At 42.6% G+C, this 15,247-nt stretch overlaps 1 protein-coding gene across 8 annotated transcripts in view; it reads left to right on the top strand.

Annotated features, from left to right (window-relative positions):
• The first annotated feature begins 69 nt into the window (after positions 1-69).
• Positions 70-15,247, top strand: part of THRAP3 (thyroid hormone receptor associated protein 3) — a 35,328-nt gene continuing 20,150 nt past the window's right edge. For 3 of the 8 annotated variants that reach the window (XM_037378801.1, XM_037378798.1, XM_037378806.1), the window contains exons 1-3: positions 70-147; positions 5,125-5,190; positions 11,849-11,934. The gene's annotated coding sequence lies outside the window, so the exon portion shown is untranslated. Of the gene's footprint in view, positions 148-5,124; positions 5,191-9,921; positions 11,456-11,502; positions 11,525-11,848; positions 11,935-14,611; positions 14,748-15,247 lie in introns of those variants that run through there. The other 5 variants (XM_037378799.1, XM_037378800.1, XM_037378805.1 and 2 more) reach the window with 4 other exon arrangements.

Raw genomic sequence — 15,247 nt, forward strand, 5'->3', positions numbered from 1 at the left:
CGGCCGGCCAATGAGCGCGGGTGGGGGCCGGACTGCGGCTCCCGGCAGCCCCCGCGGGCGGGGAGCGGGCGGGCGCGAAGCGGAAGTGCGTGAGGAGGAGGTGGAGGCGCCTGGCTGCTGAGGAGGCCGCGGGCGGAGAGGGGTTCGGTGAGTGCGGGTAGGCCCGGTGCGGTGGGGCTCGGCCCTGCTCTTCGTTACTGGCCGCTTCTCTTCCTCTTCCCTCCTCTTGACTCGCACCGAGGGTCCTCCGCGGCCGCGCCGCCCGCCCTGGCTGGGTTTTGTCCCCCTCCATCCTGGGCCTGTGCGGTGCCCCCCCCCGCCCCCCGGCGGCCGCCACGTGCTAGGCGCGGCCCCTCTGCCCCCCTGGGTGAGGCTGGAGCGCGGCGCTGCCGGGCCTCGAGTGGGGCCTCGTGGCTGGGCCGGGCCGGACCGTGCCAGGCCTCGCGTCGCCTCCTCGCGTCGTTGGGGCCAGCCCGGGCCTGTCCCCGGAGGCTGCCCTTGTCCCGCTCCGGCCCGGCCTGGCCCCGCGGAGGCATCCCCCGTTTCTCGGCCTAGCCTATTCCCGGAGATCCCCGTCCTTCGCCTGGGCCTCTGGGCCCCGTGCCCAGAGGTTCCGCCCCTATTCGGGCCCTTGGCCTGTCCGCGGAGGTTTCCTCCCTTTGCCAGGGTCACCGGCGGTGTCCGGGGTACCGCATGCCCGCTGTGGCTCGGGAGAGCCGCCTCTGTTCCGGGGGAGGCGGTGGGGGCGCTGGGCCCCCGGGGCTGGGGGGAGCGGCAGCTTGCAGAGGTAGCGACACGTCCCGGCCGCAGCCGTGACCCCGTGAGCTGGGGTTGAACCCCCGGTAACGTTTAGCTGTCACAGGGCTCACGCACCGGCGCTTAGCACGGTGTGCTTTGCCGTCCTTCGCTTTCCTTGCTCGCATCTTATTGTGTAAGAGTGAAGTTTAGTAGAGCCTCAAATGATGCGGTGGAATGGGCTTTGCAGTGGCACGGAGGCGCGTCCGAGCCCTGCATCTTAGTTTTCACCAGGCTGATAAGGGTTTGTTGTTCTGGAGACATTGTGTTTGAGGTTTCTATAAATATATTTCAAAGTCTCCACTCCACGAGGTAATTGTCACCGTAGTTTCCTCTTGATTGTCTTTCCGATTGTGTTTATGTGCCAGAAGGTGACACGGTAAGTTTGGAATAAGTACTGTGCGTAGAAGCCTTGGGAGGTGCAGGTTAACTTCTGTTTGCTCGTGTGTGTTGAGGACTCTATAGAGGTGGAGTGGGTGGTGGGTTGTGTGCAACAGCGTTTCCTGGGGGCTTGTCAGGTGGGGAACTCGTGTGGGTATGCTGTATAGGTGTGTCTATACAGTGATGCACTGATGCTGTGGCATAAGAACAAATTTGTTCATTGAAATAAACAATACATAAAAGTGCTTGGAAAACGTTATGGGCTGTCTTATAGCTGATAGGTGGAAGGAGAGGAGCCTTTATCTGCTGCTTCTGCAGCAGCATCAGCACAGAGCACGTGTGTAAGAGGCTGCAGGGTCACATCAGTAAATGGACAATTTCAGGATGCTCTTTCCAAGGAGCACAGACAATTAAATCATCCAGTTATTCTCTGCAAAGGACTCTTGCAGTATGGCTTCCCACTCATAGCAAAGGCAGGTAGTTACGTCAGTGTTTACAGTAAGACCAATGTGATGTTTTAGGTGTGTTTTTGATGTGCCTTTTGTGTGGACGCTGCCCTCAAGTGCTGTGGCTGAAGAGGATATCTGTTCTTTGGGTTTGTATTGCATAACCCGATTTCCATTAATTTCAAAATGTGTTTTGAAGTGTAGCCTCTCAGATTGCCTTTAAGGGAGCATATAGTGGAGGCAGAAAAAAGGAATATTTAGACATAAGAGTGCCTTCTCCTGGAGCGTGTAGTAGTTCTGTATACTTGTTCTGACACCTTGCAGATGTCCAGCACAGAGTAAGGAAATAGCTGACTTTGTGCAACTACCAATGCAGTTCATAATCTAACAGCAGGTAAGAGGATAAAATAAAGCAGTTATTGTAGAGAGCTATCTACAATGTATTTTTTTGTGACATAGGATCCTATGTAGAGTCTAGGGCCTTGTGATTACATCTGATTTTTCTCTGTATCCTGCTATATGTTTTTGTTTTGCATCCTCCCTACTGTGAAATACTTGTTCCTAGTTCAGCAGGAACAAGGAGGGACATGTAGAAGTCAACGTTAGGAGTTCTCTCTTAAGTCCTTAAGAAGCTGACATTGCTGGTTATAAATGTTGCTCCCAAGTCGGTACTCCAGCAGATAGGCCTTGGTGTCCTGAGATGTCTTCTCAAAATTAGTGTTGACTACATGTGAGACGGTGTGGTCTGCAAATTGTACGATCTCAGCACAGGGAGCCTGCAGAGTTCTGGAGTCTGAACAGTTGGCTGCAGCGTTGCACTGTTCCCCTTCAGGTGGGGCTCCTGCCGGTGGGAGGGAGGAAGGCGCAGGGGCAGCATGCTGTCATCGGCAAGGGTACAGAAGGCCTTGCTGCCTGCTGACTCAAATGCCCGCGTCTTTACATCCTTCTTTGTCCAGGGATCAAAAGGGGAAACCTTCTACCTGCCAGTTTACTGTAAAGGAACAACCTGCCCATGGTAAGGAGGCATCTGTAGCACAGTCCGTCTGGTATCTTTTTGAGGTGCCTTGCTAATTCCACATCTCTCTGTAAGCTCTGTATCTGAAAAGTATAGTTCTGTTCTTACTGCTTTAGTAGGTACTGTCTGGAAAGAGGTTTCCCTGTCTGCTGTGATTTCAGAGCTGCAGTGTGCCCCCGGCCTTAACTTACAGTTCTGTTTTCATGAAAGCAAAGTTCTATTATGTATATTGTAAATTAAATGAGTATTCTGTTATTAGAGTTATAATATAATTTAGCTGTCTGCTGGTTTCTCCACCTTTTTAAGCCAGGAATTTTTTAAAGAAAATGTTGTGTTAAGCCAGGCCTGGGTTCATAGCTGAAGCTTTTGAGATTGGCATGCTACAGAAAAGCTGGTGAACACCTTCTGACGTGGTTATTACTGTTAGAAAACAAAAACATTACATGTATAAAATAGGTGACAATCCATGCAAGTCAGCAGATGTAATAGGGGTTTTTTATTATTATTATTTGCTCCCACTTTCTCATAGTTTTTTTTATTATTATTTGCTCCCACTTTCTCTTCTGTAAGACAAATATTGCTTTGGGAGACCTAGGAAGTGCTGTGCACATCCTGAGGATGCTTTTCATTGTAAAACTGTTCCCTTTGTGGTTGTATCACTAGCTCCCTAAAAGGATAGTACAGTTTTGCCAGAATCTTGACTTTCTCTTTGCAAAATGACAGTTTGCCATGTCGGAACTTCTTAATTGTTTAAGCAGCTATATAGCCCACGAACTTTTTTCCATATGTGGAAAAGTTCACAATATACTGAGCTGTGTTTGGTGGCTGCATGTGCCAGTACAGTAACGTGGTTTTTGGGTCATATGGTTTCCTCTGAATTACGCTAGTACAGAGAGTTCCTCTGCGTGGCAGGATTTTTGCTATTTAGCCATATAGTTTAGGCCACAGGCATTGAAAGAGAGAGGAACGGTGGTGTTAATTGCAAAAGCTCTTCTGGATCCCTGGGGGAGCTTGTGTAAGGTAATCCTGCAAGGCTGTGTCAACAGCTAATGGTAGGAGATGGGGTTGTGCTGGTTTGCCTTGTGTGTCCTGTGCCTTGTATTTGTGCTTTGAGCTGACCCCTGTTCCTGTACTGGTAGGCTCTTCAGCAGATGCTTGCTGCTGGGCAAGCCTGGGAGCATGGCTTAAAACTGCTTTGTGGGTTTCTGTAATCGGTCCCAAGATGAGGAGAAGTTGTTAGATGTAGCACAAGAGCTCATCTTGTCTTCTCTGTTCATGCTGGAGTCATGCCAAAGTGGTGTCTGGGAACAAGTAGGTGCCATTTTGTTTCTGGGTGGCAGGCTGGGTTTGTAGGTCTGGAGTCTTTCTTACCATAAAGGAAAATATCCTTCCCCTCTTCACAGTAAAACAGAGGCTAAATGGTTGAGGTAGTCACTGCTATTAGGCTGGAGAAGAGTTTCTGCTTAATTTAGCGTTGTCATGTCAGAGCTATGAATAGTAAAATCATGGGATTACATTTCGTGCCAGCTGAGAATTGTGTTTGCACTGTTTCACTCCATGGTAACCCGGAAGCTGTCGTGTCCATTAAAAAAAATAATAAATTAATGGCACACAGAGATGACACTCAGCCTCATTGCAGGAGCACTGGATCCTTGCAGGGGGTGGGGGTGTTGTTTCCTATCCCAGGCAGAGTTTTCTGTCAGCGTTCTTTTTTCCTGTCACATATGAAAATACTTTATATGTTTCTCCCCTGTTGCATGAGAAGGAGGCCTCTGCAAAGTCCGGCTTGTGGCTACTGCTCCTTTGAAACAAGAGCGAATGGACTGCTCATAGTTTCATCTCCAAATTTGTCATCTGGCCATTTTTAGCCTGTCATGATTTACGGTGTAAGGTAGCTGTACAAGACCCAAAAAAGACCCTGCTGTAACGTGAGGGGTGCTGCAGCTTGCACAGCTAGTCTGTGTATGTCCTTCCCACTGCTGCCTGCAGTTCACTTTTACCTTTGGTTGAGTGAAAGGAAGAAAGGAAAGCTTGGCAAGTAACCTCATAGGTGCCTCTGCTCTGAGAGCACAAAAGGTGATGGCTTGGAGGGTGTGGGGCATGATAAGCGGAAATTCTGTTCTCAAGGGAATTAGGCTCAGTATTAATGATGTTAACTTGTACCTTAACAGAGGGCTGTACACATGATACCTTGTGGGTATTGTGTACCTTATTATTTCAGGCCCTGTGTATCTGTGTAAATTATTACAGTTAATTGGTCCTGTAGGGCTGTGGATGCGATTGGTTTCTTGAGTTAAAGATCTGTGTATGCACTATCCGATTAGGTTAAGTAAATTTGTCAGCCTCTTTTTTTTTTTTTTTTTTTTTTAACTGGGAAATGGTGCTGGGATGAATGGCTAAAATCGGAATCCTTTCCTATGCTTGTAAAATGTGAGGATTTGCCAGTATCATGATTGGTTTAAATTTTGTTTTCCCTTTTTTACTTAGGTGAGACCTCAATCGCTTCTAACAAAACAGTATTCAGAAACATAATTGATGGGAGACTTATACAAGGTATGTAAATACAGCGCTGAAAACTGTTTGAATAACCTTATTCCATACGTACAAAATTTCTGTGGACAGGCATTTACTTACCTCTGTTCCATAACCTAGCAGAGTGTAGGGGTAGCCTGTTCCTGATGGCTTGTGCTTACAATAGCTCCATGTTCTTGTATATTTTTTAAAGAACCTTTAATGTTACACCAAGTCATGGAAATATTTTTCCTTGTTTTCCCCTGAGGTAACGAGATTCAGGTTAAAGGTAGAGATAAATTAGGTGCTGGCTTGAGAATAAATATGTGAATGGTTTGATTTTTGCAGATTACAAATTAAAGTTGCTGGTGCTTGTATTTTCATAGGTTAAGTGTGTGAAGAGAGTAAGCCTTTAGGACAGACTCAATTTTGGCTGTAACTATATTGTGTATTTCAGAAGATATTCCAAAGAGCCTCAGATTCAGTTGTTTTTTACATGACTTGCTATTTCTTTGGAAGCATAACTTTCACATTTTTATAAATGCATTGTGGTCACTAATGAAGGAAATGCTGGTGTGCAGAATCTGCTGGTTTCTAGACTGCAGTGACCCGAAAGGGTTGAAAACTTCACTGGAGGTCACAGTTTATTCTTCCATTGCAATGTGGGGAGTAGTACAATAACTTCAATTACGCACAAGTTTAAATTCTTTGGTTAACTGATTTTTGAATAGTTTTCTTACATAAATTGGATAATTTCTTGCTTCTCTTGGGGGTCCTGAAACTACAGGCACAAGGATCCAAGGGTTCACTTTCGAAAACTGCTCAAAATAGTAGGGTTGCACTGTGAGGAAGCCATTAGTTTTGAGAAATACCTGAAATTTCTGCATGTCTGTTCCCAGGCTGTATAAGTTTGGAAGCAAAAAGCTGATGAAATAGGTTTTCCTCTTTTTTTCTTCTATATTATGGATGGTTCTATTCTGTATTTAACAGAAGATCCAACTGCCTGACTTCTGTAACAAAAACATCCAGATTTCTAATCAGCTTTTTCTTGAATTTGTTTTCTTTGAGGGTCCCTGTTCACTAAACTGTCTGAATGACAAAATAAGACTTTTTCAGCTCAAAGATATATAGCATATTTTTTGTCAAGTAACTAGTGTCATAATTGAAGTCAGTTATTGGTGTTTATAGCTGGTCAAATTATTTTGAAAGAGACTGTTCAGCACTGCGATCTGTAGAATCAATTATTTTTAGAAGAACCTGTAAATAGTCTGCCAACCATTCTGTAGAACCTGCTTCTAATTATTTGAAACCAGGGCTGGAGCTCAATATTAAACTTATTTAGGGATTGGTTTAATTGTGTGAAAACACAAACACGCTTGAAAGAAAATCTTAGTTTTGAAAGCATATAGACTAGAGAGAAATTGGAACTGTTGTTGAGAAACTAGTGCTTCTCTTGCTATGACAGAATAATCTGAACTTTTTTTTCCCCTCAAACCGTGTTTGGCATGTAGTAAAATAGAACACAGTGTTTTGGTTTGGGTTTTTTCTTGTTTTTGTTTTTAGCAGTGCTATCCAGGAAAAAAATTTGTTGAGGAGGTTGGTAGGTGTAGTTGTAGGCTTTACTTTAACTTGTGTCATTAATCTCCTGAAAACATACACGGGATACTTGATCTAGAAAGAGGAATTGTTCTGCATTTTGTTACGCTAATGAAACTGGAACTGCGTGATTAGAAAGAGAATTTTAATTTGCAGGCCACCAGGCTGGCAGTGGGACCTATGCAGGTGGCTCTTTTTTCTTCCTCTTAAGTGCCCTGTTGACATCAAGAGCGTACTTAATTTTTGGTGCAAGACCAAACCTTAGCTTGAAAAGGAAGAATCAAGTAAAAGTGAGATTATTAGACTTTGATTTCTGAGCTAGCTAAGCCAGCGTCTGCTTTCTGTACTTTGTACATTACTGCTGGCACTTCCAGTGTGCTCAGACATGTGGATAGCTGCAACTTTTTTTCCACTTGATAGCAAAATCCTGTGCAGCTGCAGTAAAAAGCTTGCTGGGTGTGGTCGTTTGACCCTGGCTGAATGCCAGGTGGCCCACCAAAGCCACTGTTATCACTCCCCTCCTCAACCTGACAGGGGAGAGAAAACACAAAAGCCTTTGTGGGTCGAGGTAAGGACAGGGAGGTCACTCAGCAGTTACCATCATGGGCAAAACAGACTTGACTGGGGGAAATGAATTTCGTTTATTACCATTAAAATCAGAAAAAAACCCCACCTTCCCTCCACACCTCCCTTCTTCCCAGGTTTAATTTAATTCCTGATTTCTCTACCTCCCCACAAGTGGCACAGGGGAATGGGGGTTATGGTCAGTTTATCACATATTGTTTCTGCCACTCCTTCCTCCTCATGCTCTTCCCCAGCTCCAGTGTGGGGTCCCTCCCATGGGAAACAGTCCTCCATGAACTTCTCCAACATGAGTCCTTCCCATGGGCTGCAGTTCTTCACACACTGCTCCAAGTGTGGGTCCTCCTTGGGGTCACAAGTCCTGCCAGCAAACCAGCTTCAGCACGGGCTTCCCACAGGGTCACAGCCTCCTTCAGGCATCCCCCTGCGCTGGCGTGGGGTGTTCCTTGGGCTGCAGGTGGGGATCTGTTCCACCATGAACCTCCACGGGCTTAGGGACACAGCATGTCACCATGGGCTGCTGGGGAATCTCTGCTCCAGTGCCTGGAGCACCTCCTGCCCTCCTTCTGCACTGACCTTGGTGTCTGCAGTGTTGTTGCTCTCTCTGTCTCGTTCCTCTCTTCTGCTGGCACAGATATTTTTTTTTTTTTCCCTTCTTAATACGCTATCACAAAGGTGCTGCCAGTGTTGCTGATGGGCTCAGCCTTGGCCAGTGGCTGGTCTGTCTTGGAGCTGGCTGGTATTGGCTCCATTGGGCATGGGGGAAGCTTCTGGCATCTTCTCACAGAAGCCACCCCTGTAGCCACCCCTGCTACCAAAATCTTGCCATGCAGCCCCACCACACTGGGAAACAGATTTTACGTAGCTGTCGTGCATAGCAAGGTTAATTTGCTGTGCTTCTGGACTGCTCTTTTAGAAGAGGAGCTTTAGTTCTTAGGTATATTGATGGTTGTCAGACTTAACTGATTTAGGAATGTTATTTTCATGTTTTAATCTAATGTAGGGATTCATGATTGTCCAACTGCTATTGTCATTATTTTGATTTGCTCTTTGATAGAACTGATAGGTCTGGGAGCCGCAAGGAAAGAGCAGGTATCGTGTGTCTTTGTGCTAATTGCGGTTGGGTTGAAGGGAGGTGGGTTCCAGGGCGTTCTCTGGCTGCCAGCGTGCTGCCATCCCTGCAGCAGTCTCAGCAAGTGCAAGGTGCTGCTTGGACTGCACGTCCTTCCAGGGAATTAATGCGCAGTATGAAAAATAGCTTTTTGGGGCACTTGCTGCAGAAAATAATAAAAAAAATGAATAGCTCTTCTATTTTTTGCCAGGTATATGTCTAGTAAACAAAGATTGCTCTGATTTGACACTGGTGTCGGGCTGCTTTTCCTAAGTATATTGAGCCCGAGTGCAAGAGAAAATACTGAGGACCATACTTATTATAATTTTATGTGTTTTTACATGAGTCCAGTAGTTCATGTTTGGCTTATTTAACCAACTTGTTCATATCAGTGTTACTCGATGTTCACCAAGTAATTTGGTGTTGGACATAGTGAAACTTATTCTGTAGGTAGATAGTTAAGTTAAAACAAGATTGTTCTGAAATTAATTTAAAAGATGCTGAAGGTTGTTAGTTACTGTTGCATTTTATTTGACACTTTTTATTTCCTGTAGTTTGTCATTGTATCTTCACTAATATTTGGCAGTTCTTAACAGTGCTATTACCCAAGTCTTGGGACATATCTGCAGGTGCCACTTACCTCCTCTGCTTCCCTGGGAGGCAGATGAATTAAAATGCACAGAAGTTGTGATTTTTACAGGGCTGTAAATTACAAGATCATGTATAGGACTGGATTTTTAATTGCTTGATCAGATTTTCTGCCTCTGCTAGGCCTGTTTATAACAGGTTATAAAGGTTAAGTTTATAAATAGCTAATTTCTTATTTTCAGCGCTTTCGAAAAGAACACAGTGCTGACACTTCTGTCAGTGCTTTCCAGTATCTTTGATATCTCCGTAGCATATGAATTGGGATTTAGGGTCAGTCAGCAACAAATAATTTTTATCTTCTGGGGTTTTAAGTTGTAAAGAAGCAGTTTGTTGGCTAGGACAAAGGTTGCCACAGTTTAAATTGATGTAAGCCTTTCAGGTATCTTATCCAGATGTTAAAAAGCTTGTTGTGTGGAAAATGAAACTGTTTTTCTACTATGTAGTTCTGTGACTTTCTTTTTAAAAATGTGTTTTTGTAGTGATTGCTGTTGCTTTATTATACAGAGTACACTGTAAGACATTTTGTAGTTCTGGTTTTTTTTTTTTTTTTGTAGAATTAACTAATCTTGTTTGGGTTTTGGAGCTCAGGATTATAAATTATAGAGCTGGCTGAAGGAGAATTTTTTTTTTTTGTTCCCTGATAATGAAGGCTGTTGTGAGCAAATAGCAGTTCAGCTGTTTCTCCCAAACTGAATGTTTGTGCTAGCGAACACTAAATGAATGACAAGATGCTCAGGCAGAAATGTTTTCTCTAATGAGGTGCTATCTTGTTTGCTCTGGATCTTGCAGCAAAATAAGCTGGCCAGAAAGGAACAAGTAAATTTTTGTTTTCCTATGGCAGTTTATATAGTGTTTTCTACAAATGCTTTTACAAAATATGTAATATTTGCAAGTTAATGTTTTGTAAACGCTGTGTAATAAAATGAAACTAATGAGTTTTACAGCCCTGTGCACACTTGTAAGGTATGTACATAAACAATTTCACTTGTTTCCAAATGTTCTTAGTGTTTATGCTCAGTCTATTATAGACAGATATGAAGACAAAGAAACTGTTTCTTTTGGTAGGGACATACCTGCTGTGTTTTTCTCTCTAAGCTCGTGAATTGTGGTGCTATGTGCAGGGTACAGCAATCCTTGATGACATGCTTGAGATGGAGTGATACCAGCTTAACATTTTGTCAGGTGGCTTTTCTGTACAGGGCCGTGGTGGTTCTGTTCTGCTTTAACATCTGTGAAAGGTCTGAAATAATGAGTACTGCTTGAAAGACTTCAGAAAAAAAAGAGTGGAAGATGGAAAGAGACAGTCATAAAGTAATACAGGCCAGTTGGAAATAGGAGAAAAATTCCTGGAAAAAGGCATTGTGAAAACTAGAAATGTTCTTCGTTTGACCCATGTCTTGGCATATAGAAATGTTCTTTACAGTGTTCTGGAATAAGAAACTCCTGGACTATGATTTCTGCTTCAGCAGAGAGCGTTGAGCACGTTTCCTACTTTCCTTTCCATATCTGGAAGAAAGGTTAGCTGTTACTGCTTGTTGTGTGTTGTCTTGGTTCATTTTTTTTGTAGTAGTGCTCTAAATATGAGAACAGTATCCTACAAATGAGAATTCAGCCAACTTTTGATCTGGATGACACCTGTGTGCAGCAGATTGTATCAAAATTTTGTGGTAATGTTGGGGGCATAGGTAAAAACCAAAACAAACCCCATTATCACAAAACAAGAAAAAAAATGGTTATGGCAATATTTTTTTTCTGGTAGCCACTCTGAAAGGTGGAATGTCAAAGGTCTTTGTAAGGTAAAAGTCAAGATTTCACTCTTTCATGGATGTTTAGATGGATACGTGACAATAGTAAAAATAAAAAGTCTGTGGTGTGGTGTTCTTAATTGTCTTTGTTTTCAAACATTGGTAAGCATGATTTAGAAAACAGTAAACCTTGCAATATCACCTTCCCTCTTGGGTGAGAATAGGACTTAATCGCTGTTTCAGAGAAAGTATAATCTTCGAGTAGCCTTGAAACCTTTTTTCAGTGAGTTAAACAGAAGAAATTAATAGCTTTAAACAAGTTTATTTTATGGTTGAACAGAAAGTAAATTACATTCTTGCTGTTAGATCAGAGATTTAATAACATGGAGTAATTTATGAGGTTATGTTTACTGTTGTTTTCTTTTTTAAAACTTATACCCCTCTAACAGTGCATGGAAGGATACTGAAATGTAATTGTAGACCTGTCAAAACAGCTCACAGTGGACTGGTGGCACCCTTTGAAGACGGCGATATGCTGATGGATGAATTTGTCAGGAAAACAATTGTTTCTCTTGGCTTGTGGATTCTCTTTAACAATATGGGAAAATCCTTAGTCCCGAATCCAGTAAGACCGTACAAATGAGCTGAGAGAACTTACTTCAGTACGGCTGTACAGATGTAATGACAGCAATTAGTATGTATATAACAGGAGATGGGATGGGAGGCATGGGAGGTGGAAGAAGAAAGGAAGGAATAAGCAGACTTAAAATTCTGAAAGCTTGAAAAAACGCTTTAAAAACTATGTTCTTCATAAAAGTACATGAAAGTATTCATGGTGAAGTGGGCAAAGAACTTTTGCAATGTATGTGCTCTGTTGAAATACTTAAGATACAAAGAACAGTGTGGGTACGGCACTGGATGATAGCTTAAGGAAGCTAGGCTTCTGTTGGTCGTTGTTGGCAGTAAGTACAGCAATGTACATACAAAGATGCTTCAATGCATATTCTTCTCATTTCAGGTTTGCCTCCTGATTTCCTAATTGACAAAGCTGCGACGGTGAAACCTGACTGTTGAAGGGTGCAAGGTGTGAACCTGCTCAAGCAGGTAGGCATACAATAGAAAACACCTTCAAAAGTGGTAAAACTGCCTGTTGTGGGGTTTGGAATATGCCTTCTAGCCTGGGCATACCAAAGTTAGGCTGTATCGGTTGAATTCTTTCTTCATTGTTAATACTGCTGTGCATAAGGGGACTGTACAGGCTTTGAAGAAACAACTCAGCCTCATGTCTTGGAATGTTTTGGCTTGTCTTTCCAAATAGCTGGTAAATATAAGGGTAAAATAGAATAATTTTGTGAAATCTTGGATGTTCTGGAAGTAGTACCTACATTTTTAATGCTATGTTGAGTGACTTTTGGATTTACACCCTGGTAACTTTTGAGAGAAAATGACTCCTTCCTCCTATATACCTTAATTGGCCGGGTTATTAAATGTTATACTGATCTAAAGTGTTAAACCCCCTTATTCTGTCCGTGTTGTCCCCCATTCCCCCCTCCCCCCAAACATTTGTTCTTTTGCTGTGATTTTTGCTGCTGTGTTGCAGCAATTTGAGTTAGTAGCCATAAAAGTTCTCGTTAACTCTTCTGAATAATTTAGTTTTGAAGCTGTGGTAGCTTGTGGAAGTGTACAGTGGTAAGAGACTCTTGACAGTGACTTATTTTTTTCACTGCTGTGGAGCGGAGTTGAACTGTTATTTTGAGTTCTGTCAGGAGACCTAAAACAGGTAAAACATTAACTTTCCTGCCACTGTTTCATGACAAAAGTTTGTCTTCTGAGCAAAGTCCGTTTGGTGGCATAATAGGAGCATTTGCTCTTCCATCGTTGTCACCTCTTTGAGTAGTCTGATGGATTGCTCTGAGGATTTAGGAATGGAGAAGGCAAACTTTCCTTCTGGAAATAGCCTGCAAATTTTAGGAAAAATTTTAGGAATTCAGCAAATTTGAGAGTGAGAGGCTTCCAGGCTGTACTTCTCCATCTCAACCTCCCCCTTATTTGTCAGTAGGGCTCGTATGAATGGGGTCACGTAATTGGTCTGGATTAAAAATATTCTTGTAAAACAGAACATTTGTAACCTCTGTCATGGCATGGATTAAGTTTAGAGTGTAGATTAATAATTCATTGTATTGGCAGAATGGGAGCTTTCTACATGGGCCTTGTTGCTAAGGCAGTAATTAGTCAAACTGCACATCAACAGAAATACTCTGAGACATCTATGTTAATTTTTGTTTTAGTTCTTTAAGAAGTAGAGGTGGATCTCTGAAGAAAACTGTCCACAAAGGTTACTGTTAAACACTGAAGAGGGTTGACTCACTTTTGTCTTTGCTTGGTAGATGACTTGAGTTGCCTACAATTTGCAATATGGGTTCTATTTGGATAAGGTGCTTAGAAACCAGGCTTTTATCGCTTTTCCTTTGTAGATGTTAAAGATTCACAACATTTTTATAGAAGACAAAAGTCTTGTAGTTCTTGACCAGAATTCATTCCCTACTGCATTTTTGTAAGAGTCTTCCCTTTCTGAATGGCACCATTTGTGGTGTGGCAAAAAAAAAAATAAAATTAAAGCAGCTCAAGAACTGCCAGAATGAAGAAGCTTGTATAAATATTACTAAAACTACATGCAGAACTGATCAGCTTGTGTTGCTCACTTTCCTTCACAAGAAACAGGTTTAAGAGTTCCAGGTGTATGCCTTTGGGGTCAGGGTGGGAAATCCTTGATGCCAAGAAAGGGATGTAAGTAATGTGGCAATGTTCTCCTGTGAATTAAATTCACTTAAGTTACTAATTGCTGTCAAAGACTCTTGCAGCTCAAGTAAACACTCTGACTTTCCATAAATTATGGAAGTAGGATTCAAAACAGTTTAGCCCCAGTAAGAGACGGTGTTTGCCAGTTTGAGTCTTACTGTTCAATGAAGCTTTGGCTGTACTTGTTTTCAGACAAGGCTGAACTTTACACCTTTGTGTTAGTCATACAGCATGTGGGAAGCTGCAGATTTTCATGATTTCTGCAGAAATGTCCACATTTCTTACAATAAGAATCTAAAAAATAATAAAAATAATGCTGAATAATTTGCACTGGTGATGTACTTTCAGCCAACTAAACAGCTAGCGGTTAGATTGACTATTTTCTTTGCTGACCAATTTCAGTGATGTCAGATCTGTCTTGCAGTAAATGTAATTAATTTTAAATCTGTGTGATATGAGTAAATTTAGCAAACTAATTTGGAATACACATTGTTTCTTCAGACTTGGTGTGTGTTGAATTATGAGGTATGTTACACAGTGTAGTTTTATAGCAGATAAACAAGCTGTCAAATGTCTGTTTTCCAGTAGGGTAATATCTTACCAGAACTTTTAAACTCTGCACACTCGGGATCAGTGCTGGTATTTTTGGATGCAGGACTACGCTACTCGGGAAGAAGCTAGCTGTCCAGCAAGCTTATAACTGGGTCTTCACAAAAGACAAACCAAAGAACAATTTTGAAAATTCCTGGCTGAGTTTCCAGGAGCACATACCTTCCAGATGTGTGCAGTCACGCTTGTGTCTGCTGGGAGATGAGACCTGATGAGGCAGCAGGAGTCAACTGTGCCCCTTTCAAGGTAGAAGTGGAGCTGGTGTCATGGGAAGGCAGTTCTGTAGCTGTAACCAGGAAGGGAATGTGACGTCTGGCAGAGCAGATTGCTAATGACAAGTCTCCATAGCATTGTGTAAATGCTTCTACTGCAGGGCCCACTCAGGACCAGACACGTTTTACCTTCCAGTGTTTCAAAAAGCAGCATCCCCCTGTGAGCTCTGAGGCTGTATGCCTGTGCACGCTTTGGGGCCACAGCATCCTGTGCAGTGGAAAAATCTGAGTGGTAAGGTAAGTGAGCAGCCACCACTGCTTTCACAGTTGGCCTTTGCTTCATTTACAGGCATCTCTTTCTTTAAAATCAGAGTAATGCTTAGGATGTTTTGTAAGAAAAGATTCTTTCAGAGCAGATCTTTTTTCGCTTACCAGCTGAACATGTTTTATCTGACTCAGCCTTTAATTCTTAGAACAACTAAATGCATATCACAGTAAGTTAGCAACTGCAGTGTTGACACAGGGGAGCCAAAAAGACTCCAATATTTAGTTTGTTTAACCTTTTGAGTGCTGATAGAGCAGAGCAACTCAGTTTCTATTCTAGTAGGCATTACCTCACTTGTTAGGAATGAATCAACTTTAAAAATATTGACAAAGATTAAAAAAACCGCCTAAGACAAGACCTTTTGGCACACATCGCACATACCAAACTAATGTTTGGCTAGTAAGTGCTGTGGATCAAAGTAAAATACAAAGTCTCTTAAACAACTCGAAGCAAGTGATACCTTTAAAATCTA

The sequence above is a fragment of the Falco rusticolus genome, chromosome 3, assembly GCF_015220075.1.
Source record: "Falco rusticolus isolate bFalRus1 chromosome 3, bFalRus1.pri, whole genome shotgun sequence".
NCBI classification, from domain to species: Eukaryota; Metazoa; Chordata; class Aves; order Falconiformes; family Falconidae; genus Falco; species Falco rusticolus.